Source organism: Triticum aestivum, chromosome 6A, assembly GCF_018294505.1.
Source record: "Triticum aestivum cultivar Chinese Spring chromosome 6A, IWGSC CS RefSeq v2.1, whole genome shotgun sequence".
NCBI lineage: Eukaryota > Viridiplantae > Streptophyta > Magnoliopsida > Poales > Poaceae > Triticum > Triticum aestivum.
Genome location: NC_057809.1, coordinates 239,876,519 through 239,886,783, shown reverse-complemented (window position 1 = coordinate 239,886,783; position 10,265 = coordinate 239,876,519).

The window sequence follows — 10,265 nt, the reverse complement described above, 5'->3', positions numbered from 1 at the left end:
AAAATTTTGAAAAAAGAAATTTGAAAATAATTTACTAGTGGCGCACCGTGGATGTGGTGCGCCATTACTAGTTTAACTAGTAATGGCGCACTATCCACTGGTGCGCCATTACTAGTTTTGAAAAAAATGAAAAAAAAATTGTTACTAATGGCGCACCATGGATGTGGTGCGCCATTAGTATTTGGACACTAATGGCGCACCAACACATGGTGCGCCATTAGTATATACTAATGGCGCACCACATGTCTGGTGCGCAATTAGTGGCCATATCATCTATAGCCCTTTTCCTAGTAGTGCGGGGTAGACCCCCGCGATCCGTCGATTGATCGTAGGTAATATGTGTATACTCGAGTTGTTGTTTCTCTACTTTGAGTGCGAGGAGGTGCGGGATGGTGTTCGGCTTGAGTTGTCGTTCTGTCCCAGCGACGTGGTGGTCGGTCGGGTCTGCCATCTGCGTTACGAGCGGGTGGTATAGGCTCCAGCGCCTCCTCGTCGAATTGGGGTAGCAGCTTACGCTTCGGGTAACTCTTTCTTGGGCGTTCTTGGCCGTACTCTTCGGCTGCCAGGACATTAGTCCATCTGTGTTGAGCAGATCTTGGTCAGCTTGAAGTTGTTGCTGCTTCTTTTTAGGCTTCTTGCCATGGCTATTAGCCGGCGCTTGAAGCGCTCTGAGTCGATGGGTTCCTCCAGCACGATAATGTCTTCGCGCTGAGGCTTACATCGTCCTCGGAGAGTGGCAAATAATTGCTGTCTTCTGAGTCGTTCCCTGCTTGTTCATCAGGGTCAACTTGCCTGTCCTCCCGATCATCCTATTCGGATGTTGGATCGATGGTGTCTTCTTGGTCTTCAGTGTTTTCCGGAGTATCATTGTCTCCGGTGCCGGTATTGATGTCCTTCCTGCGACGCGATTAAGAGTGGCGCCGCTGGCATCGATGCTTCAGCGGTATTTTAGGAGGTTCGTCCTCAACTGGGTTTTTCCCATTATTGTCATCGCCTTCTTTAGGTGTGTCAACCATGTATACGTCATATGAGGAAGTGGCCGTCTAGCGTCCGGTGAACAGCGGGTTTTGGGCCTGCTCCTCTCCGGCATCGTCGTCCATGTCGTCGATGTCTTCGGAGGCGTAGTCGAGCATGTCGGCTAGATCTTTGATAGTGGCTATAAAGTGGGTGGTGGGTGGGAAGTAAATTTCCCTATTTTCAGCACCTAATCCAGGCTGGGCGCAATTCGGGAATGGTTCCTCTGTGATGACGAGGGATCACATTAAGGCCTGAGCCTCGTTTATGAGCGAGGGTTGGACGGGGACCGAAGTTTCCTATCTGAGCCCGCATGATGTGGACTTCGCGGGTTTGGAGTTGGTATCCGAAGAAGGGTCCAGGTTTGTGATGACTGTCGGAGATGCAACTCTCTCTGGTTCTCAAGTGTTGAGCTCTATAGCTATAGAGAGTCCGGCGGGTTATAGACTCCCATCTTCGGACGTGGTGACACTCTCCGGATCTATGGACGAAGCGGTGGTTGGGGCCGCGAACCCCTAGAAGATCAAGAATCCTCAGATATCGGCGACATAGTTCAGATTTCCAAAACTGATCTGGTGACCAGGGGCGTAGCTGTCGATCTGCTCTAGGTGGCCAACCGAGTTGGCACGAAGTGCGAAGCCGCCGAATACAAAGATCTGGCTGGGGAGAAAAATCTCCCTTGCGGCAGTATTGTTGTACATGATTGATGGAGCCATCGACCATTTCGACGACGGCATAGTGGAACTCTCAATGAAAGCACCAATGTCGGTGTCAAAACCAACAGATCTCGAGTAAGGGGTCCCGAACTATGCGTCTAAGGATCGAGGGTAACAGGAGGCAGGGGACACAAGGTTTACCCAGGTTTGGGGCCTCTTAACAGAATTAATACCCTACTTCCTGCTTGATTGACTTTGATGAGTATAGTGGTTACAAGAGTTGATCTACCTTGAGATCGTAATAGCTAAACCCTAGACGTCTAGCCTGTCTGATTAAGATTGCCCCTACGGACTAAACCCTCCGGTTTATATAGACACGGAGGGGGCTAGGGTTTGTACAGAGTCGGATTACAGAGAAAGGAATCTTCAGCTCCGCACACCAAGCTTGCTATCCACGCAAAGGAGAGTCCCATACGAACACGAGGGAAGGACTTCTATCTTGTATCTTCATGGCTCATTTGTACGGCCCATGTCACATAGCCCGGACACCCAAGGACCCCATAATCCAGGACTCCCTCAGGGGTTACCCACAACTGCCTGCCTGTGGCCCAACACATGGTCCCTTCGACGGCCCCACATGGCCCAACTCCAAGGACTTGCAAGCAAGACCCTCGCGAGGCGAACGACACCAAGACCTCCCGAGGGGCAGCTTCCCGAGCCCGCCTCCAGAAGAGTGGAATTCTCTATGCATGCACGTCACCTCGCGAGGCGCATGATGACATGAGCCATGACGACCAAGGCCAGGCAGGTGCCAGCATGCACAATCCAACACAGTTTCCTCTTTTGTGCTAAGGAGGCAAGGACGTACGCGGGTTCCCAAGGGGTCCCCAAAGGTTTCCATTCGAGTGCAACAAGACCAAGAGCACAAGCTCGGCAGGACAGATGTCATCGTCGAGCCCACCACTCTGTCATGACCAGAAGCTTTACAGGCAAAGACCACCTTTAGTCAGGATAAGATGTACTCTTGTCACCTTTCAAATTGGCCATTGTGGAATCCCTTCCCGCGTAAGCTATGATGGAAGAGACCAGGGCCAATATAAATATACACTAGTCTCCATCGCAGAGAGGGATCGGCCAATCAATCCTCAAGCCCTCACGAGACAATTCATCTCTTGTACTAATTCATCCTCATCCTCCTCGCGAGGCAATCCACCAAAAATAAGGGGTAGGGTTTTACACCGCAAGGTGGCCCGAACTCGGGTAAACTACTGTGTCCACTCTTCTCCCCGCTCGCACGAACTCGATGAGGCCAAGCCGTGAGGTGGTGAGCTTGGGGCTGCATCTAGGCTAGTTCTTCACACACGCCCCAGAGTTTGAACCTGGTTTGGGTCCGCGGAGGCCTGGTTCGAACAATCCAGGTGGTAGCTCATCGGGAAACACATCCGCGAGCTCTTGCAATAGATTTGACAACACAAGAGGTAGAAGGTGAGAGGTGTTAGTTGCTGCTGCTTCATCTTTGCACACTAGGACATAGTGAAGAACACTCGATGGGCTCTCACACACATCTCTCATATCTCTTTTGGTGGCTAAAAGCACTAAGTTTTTCTTGTCTCTCATTGTGGAGGCACTCAATTTTGGCTTGTGGCGCTCACTCTCTTTTTGGTGTCTCACTCTCTCACTATTCTCCCATTGTGGATCCTTTCTTGTCGACGATCACTTGACTTGGCGATACGGGTCGTAGCACGTACTCCTTTCCCTTCATCTTGGCACTGGTGTGCGTCGGTCCTAAACAAGCGGTTTTTAACCCCTTTCCGCGACGGCATTTTCAACCGTCGCCAAGTGAGTGTAGGAGATAGGGGGTCCTACCCACATGACCCAGAAATCATCGGGGATAGGGAGCCTTGATGCATACAGTTGTCCCTATATAACCGTTTTCGATATCTCAAATATCCCAAACGCTTCATCATTGCTACTCATTTGTGCACTCATTGCCATCGCAGTCGGAGTTTTCTAATTCTGCCTAAAACCACGCAGTTTCCAAGCACAGGAGTTTTCCAGGCAGATTCTAGGAACGGGAGTTTTACGATGGCTCGCACATCACAAACAGTTCATGACTATAAAACGTGTACGATAGGTAGACAATCACACACATTTAGTTTTCCCGTACCATATGTGATTGTGTCTGACATCACACATGCTTCGCAAATGGCAACTATGTGCATGCTTGCACGCGTTTCCTCTCTGTGAATCATCTCAGATTATGGTGTATATCATAAACATTTGTGTTTTACCAACCGTGTGTGCCGTAATGACCTACACAACGTAATTTCACCCTAATTTAATTGTTGCTATTTAAAATTGTACCTAATTTTAACTTGAAAGTAGGCTATAGCTTTATTCATATCCATCAGGTTCAAACAACCAATGCATTATTCGATTCATAGGTACATATGTTTAAGAATTACATAAGCACCAAATAAAGAATGATGTACCAGGGTTCTATACTTCTACTATTACATATGGTAAAGAAAGATACGACATATGTCGGCGTTCTGGGAACGGGGGTCCCCAGACTTGCCTGCCTGCGGCCTGCGGCGTGGCTCAAAAGGGGGCCCAGTGCGGCCCGTCTTCATCAACACAGACCCAAGACCCTCGCAAGGGGCCAAGCCTCACGGGGCGGACGACATGGAGCTTCCTCAGGCACGGCGTCATCAAGCTGGCTCGCGAGGAGGCAGAGAGATCAAGGCGGGGTACCTCACGAGGTGCCCATGACGCAAGCCATGACGACCAAAGGCGCCAGGCGGGCGCCAGCCGCGCAGTGTCCTCCTTTCCTCTTTGGTGCAAAGGGAGCAAGCGCAGGCGAGAGCATCAAGCAAAGGCACCCATTTCAGTGCAACAAGACCAAGACCAGTCCAACAGCAGGGAGGAAGTCATTGTGGAACCCAGGCCAGCGTCACCGCCAGAGCCTTTGGCAGGCAAGGACCAACTTTAGTCAGGATAAGTGTACCAGATGTTCCCCTTCAAAATGGCCAATTGTTGGCGCCCTTCCCGCTCAATATTTGGGAAGAGGCCCAGGGCCTTTGCCTATAAATAGGACTAGCCACCCCCAGGGTAGGAGGATGGAGATCGGAGAAGGATCGCAATCAAGAAGGGAGAATCTAGAAGCCAAGAGAGAAACTAGCTAGGATCGAAATCGGGGAGAGAATCGAGAAGAGAGAGAGAGAGAGAGAGAGAGAGAGAGAGAGAAGGGTGACTGAACTCCTCCCAGCAGTTCATCGCCCCAGCCAAGAACAGACCCTCGCGAGGCTGTTCTTCCTTGTATTGCTCATCATCATCAGCCCAAGAGGCAATCCACCACACCACACACTGGAGTATGGTATTACACCACAACGGTGGCCCGAACAAGTATAAACCTTGTGTCTCTTGTGCTGTTCTTTCCATAGCTTAGATCTTAGCGAGGCGGAGGGGTGCAGGTAGGTAGAAGGCGAAATCTCCACGCTCACCCCAGTGTTTGAACCTCAAGGGTCTCCCGTAACCCGAAATCCGACATTTGGCGCGCCAGGTAGGGGTGCGCCGGAATTCGTCTTCCACCACCCTATTCTCCTTCGACCATCGCGTCCATGTCTGACGCTCGTCGGGCCCGCACCGAGAGGCTGCTCTTGCTTCCCGCGTCGCCCAGACGGCTCCTGTCGGCGGGCGTCCTTGTCGTTCCCCGTCACCTGCCATCAACGCCGCCACCGGCCCGGCGGGGGACGAGCAGCAAGCGTCGTCTCAGCATCCGTCCGTGCAGCGAGACGGCCGCACCGCCACTCCCTCACTCACCCCAGCTGGTTCTCCGTCCCGCGCGCTCCGCACAGCCATGGGGGCTCGAGCTGCGCTCATCGCGGCAAACGAGCTCCTGCGCTACCGTCCCATCGACGACGTCTACGAAGAATGGCTCGACCGCGTCGCCGAGCTCGTCCGCGCCGCAGGGGGCTCTCCTGCGCCGTCCATTCCGCTGCACCGCACCCTGCCCCGCGCGGGCGACAAAGCTCCAGGGGCGCCCCAGCCGCCTCCTCCACAAGAAGGCGCCATGGCTCCAAGGCGCGTGGCCCCTGGGCGGAACCCGCTCCGTCAGGTGCCAGCACGGCAAGAGCAGAGCTGCCAAGAAGTCCCTCACCCGCAAGAAGCTGCCCGGGCGCTCCCTGCTCCAGCACATCGCGACCATGCTCCTACTCCCGCACGTCAAGACCCCGCGCTACTCCCAGCTGCAGCGCGTGGCGACATGCAATACCAAGCTCTCCGCCACCCAAGGCCTCCCGTGGCCACAGCAGGCTGTCGTGCCTTCACCACCGAGCTACACAGCATCGCGTGGCCCGGCAAGTTCAAGCCAGACCTGCCTCCTCGTTACGACGACACGGCCGACCCTGCGGAGTTGCTCTAGCTCTATGAGCTGGGCATCGAAGCTGCCAACGGAGATGAGAAGGTCATGGAGAACTGGTTTCCCATGGTGCTCAAGGACGGGGCCCGCACCTGGCTCCTGAACCTGGCTCCAGGCACGATCTCCTCCTGGGATGAGATGCGCACCCGCTTCATCGCCAACTTCCAAGGTACTCGCGACCGGCCACCCGCCGTGAGCAACATGCGCCGCATCAAGCAACAACCCGGAGAGACCCTGCAGAAGTACATCCAGCGCTTCAACAACGCGCGCCTCAAGATTCCCAAGGTGACTAAGGAGGCCATCATCTCAGCCTTCTCCATCGGCGTGCGCGATGTCAAGATGAAGGAGGAGCTGGCGATGCATGAAGACCTGTGCACTTCCTTGGAGTTGTTCAACTTGGCAACCAAGTGTGCCAGGGCTGAGGAAGGGCGTCTCTCCCTCCTCGAGCTGCCTGCCGCAGACCCAGAAGAGAAGAAGCCCAAGGCCAAGGATGTGAAGCGCAAGGGGGCTGCTGTGCTCGCGGCAGAACCAGAGACCAAGCGGGGCAGAGATCAGCCCGAATCTTCCATGGGCAGTCGGTATTGTGTGTACCACGACCTCCAAACCCACAACACCAACGAATATCAAGAGCTCTGAGCCGTGCGAGAAGGAAGGATCGGCCGTCGCCCCGACCGCGGTGATCGGGGCTACGGTCGAGGAGGAGGAAGGAACGCAGGACGCTGGGAAGACCACTGCCCGCGCCAAGGGTGGCGCGATCGACCTCACAAGGATCGCTGGCAAGACCCGCCTCGCGAGGGAGACTGGAGGGATCAGCCTCGCGAGAATCGCCCGCAAGGCAACGCAGGCCTCCCACCGCTACCGCCGCAACCAAGGAGAAACGAGGACCGCCACCAGGATGAGGGGCTGGGGGCTTCCAGGAGCCACGCGCGATCGTCTGCATCCTGGGAGGGGCACAAGCCCCAGCCTCTCAGCGCATCTTCAAGCAGTTCGCCTGCGAAGTGAACGCAGTCCTCCCCAGGCTCGAAGCCATGCGCTCTCTCAGGTGGTCGGCATGCGCCATCACATTCAGCTCAGCAGATCAGCTCAAGTGTGCGGCTACAGCCGGAGTTCTCCCGATGCTTTGCTCCCCGATCGTCAGCAACATGGTGGTCACCAAGACCCTCATCGATGGTGGGGCAGGGCTCAACGTCCTATCCGTGGAAACATTCAACAACCTCCAAGTGCCCTACAGCCCGCTTCAGCCAACCAAGCCTTTCTCCGGTATCACCAACGGCTCCACGGTCCCGATTGGGCAGGTCCGCCTCCCTGTCACCTTCGGGGCACGCGACAACTACCGCACCGATCTCATCGACTTCGACGTCGCTCACATTCACCTGCCGTACAATGCCATCCTTGGGTACCCAGCGCTGGCCAAGTTCATGGCCGTAACTCACCACGGCTACAACGTCCTCAAGATGCCAGGAAGCGGTGGAGTCATCACGGTGCCCTATGAAGAGAAGTACGCGGTGTGTTCCCTGGAACGAGCCTTTCAGGCCGCGTCACTAGAAGACCCGGATCGTGGAAGCAGGAGGCCTCCCGAGACCGCCCCTAAGAAGAAGAAGACATCGTCCGGCCCGACCACTCAGGAGGCAGGCCCCTCTGGGCCCGCGCCTGCCTAGGGGGAACATCCTTCCATCGCATAGGAAAGCGCGCCCGGCGCCCACCTCATGCAGGGCTCGGGGGCTCTCCCCTGGAGGGCTACCGACCTAGCTAGGGTCACGAGGGAGGCGCTTGGGCACCACATGGAGGCGTGTTTCGAAGCACGTTTCCCTCAAGAAGGAGCAAGGCAAGGAGACCCAGACCCTCAGGAGTTCGTCAGCAAGGCCATTCAGGAGCTATAGGAGTGAAGAGTCATGAACGGGGGTCCCCAGACTTGCGTGCTTGCGGCCTGCGGCATGGCTCAAAAGGGGGCCCAGCGTGGCCCGTATTCATCAACACAGACCCAAGACCCTCGCGAGGGGCCAAGCCTCGCGGGGCGGATGACACGGAGCTTCCTCAAGCACGGCCTCATCAGGCTGACTCGCGAGGAGGCGGAGAGATCAAGGCGGGGTACCTCATGAGGCTCCCGTGATGCAAGCCATGACGACCAAAGGCGCCAGGCGGGCGCCAGCCGTGCAGTGTCCTCCATTCCTCTTTGGTGCAAAGGGAGCAAGCGCAGGCGAGAGCATCAAGCAAAGGCACCCATTTCGGTGCAATGAGACCAAGACCAGTCCAATGGCAGGGAGGAAGTCATTGTGGAGCCCAGGCCAGCATCACCACCAGAGCCTTTGGCAGGCAAGGACCAACTTTAGTCAGGATAAGTGTACCAGATGTTCCCCTTAAAAATAGCCAATTGTTGGCGCCCTTCCCGCTCAATATTTGGGAAGAGGCCCAGGGCCTTTGCCTATAAATAGGACTAGCCACCCCCAGGGTAGGAGGATGGAGATCGGAGAAGGACCGCAATCAAGAAGGGAGAATCTAGAAGCCAAGAGAGAAACTAGCTCGGATCGAAATTGGAGAGAGAATCGAGAAGAGAGAGAGAAGGGTGACTGAACTCCTCCCAGCAGTTCATCGCCCCAGCCAAGAATAGACCCTCGCGAGGCTGTTCTTCCTTGTATTGCTCATCATCATCAGCCCAAGAGGCAATCCACCACACCACACACTGGAGTAGGGTATTACACCACAACGGTGGCCCGAACCAGTATAAACCCTGTGTCTCTTCTGCTGTTCTTTCCATAGCTTAGATCTTAGTGAGGCGGAGGGGTGCAGGTAGGTAGAAGGCGAAATCTCCGCGTGCACCCCAGTGTTCGAACCTCTAGGGTCTGCCGGAACCCGAAATCCGACAACATACATTCTAGTTGGTGAAGAAGGTGAAGCGGAATGGCCCTATTGTGCTCTCCTGGATGCAGAAGGCATGCAGGACTCTAGTCCAACCCCTTATGATGGGTGGCTGCCAATCATGTAGTTTGAGAGGTAATCTTGTGTAAACTACTTCAGGATCCACTACGAAAGAAAAAGGATTCAGATATTGTCATCTAACAAAACTCATTATGGGTAGTAAAAAGAAGGCTATGAGGTTCTTACTTACCATCCCGCAGTTCACTGTTGTCTTGCATAAAGTGTAAACAAATAGTTCGGTTGACATCTTTTGACCCATTTTACTAACAATCTTTATCAGTTTCCTCACTTGATGGTGGTTCATGAATATCTCATTGCCCCATACGCAGAAAGGGTCAAAGTGTGTATCTTTGGCAATGATATTTGTACCTAAAAGCACCAAGTTAATATTAGAAGCTAAACAACAATTGAAAAATGATGTAGTACAACAGTCCATCCATCCCATTATATAAGATTTTATTACATGTATATCTAGACATCAACCGAACATTAAGGTAACACTCTTCCTTGTTGCTATGTAGCCTGGGATTACATATTTAGTCATTTAGTACAATGCATGTTGCTTAAAAACAATTGAAAAAGGAAAAGGCATGTTAACTGCAATAACCTTAACAGCAACCAAATATCATAATTCATAGTGGTATTGTTGAAACTGTTATTGATGAAATTGAACTGCACAGCAAATAGTTGCACATATAGAGCATCACAATGTGAAGAACTGAAATAAACAATTCATATGGACATCTCTAGGCGATCCTTAAAAAGTTAAAGGACTAAAACCCTTAGTGGATATATATATACTCCAGCAATTTTTGACCATTTCTAGTTGATCCCCTAAACTTAAGGTTGTAAACTTCAATTTGATCAAGTTCAAAGCAGGTTCAACCGAAAGTAGCATGCATTCAAACATAAACATAGATAGTTTTGCATAACCGAACATAAAACATAAAATTAAACTAAGCTAAACTACTTTCGGTCGAAGTAGAGGTCGAGCCAATCATTCCTCGTCATGTACGGTGTGCCTCGATGTCAGGACCCCGACTCAATGCCACATCGATCTAGCATGTAACACCTCATATCACTTTGCGGCCTCACGCACGGTATCCCCACGGGTGTCGCCTTACCTTTGCCCGGGACCGTTTGCGCCTTTTGGCACACGTATATGATGGTGTCGCTAGCATCCATATGCGAGCCCAAAGTGGCTAGTCGTAAACCCAAAGTGGCACTAACTTACAGGGACAGGCATCCATGACCCAGCA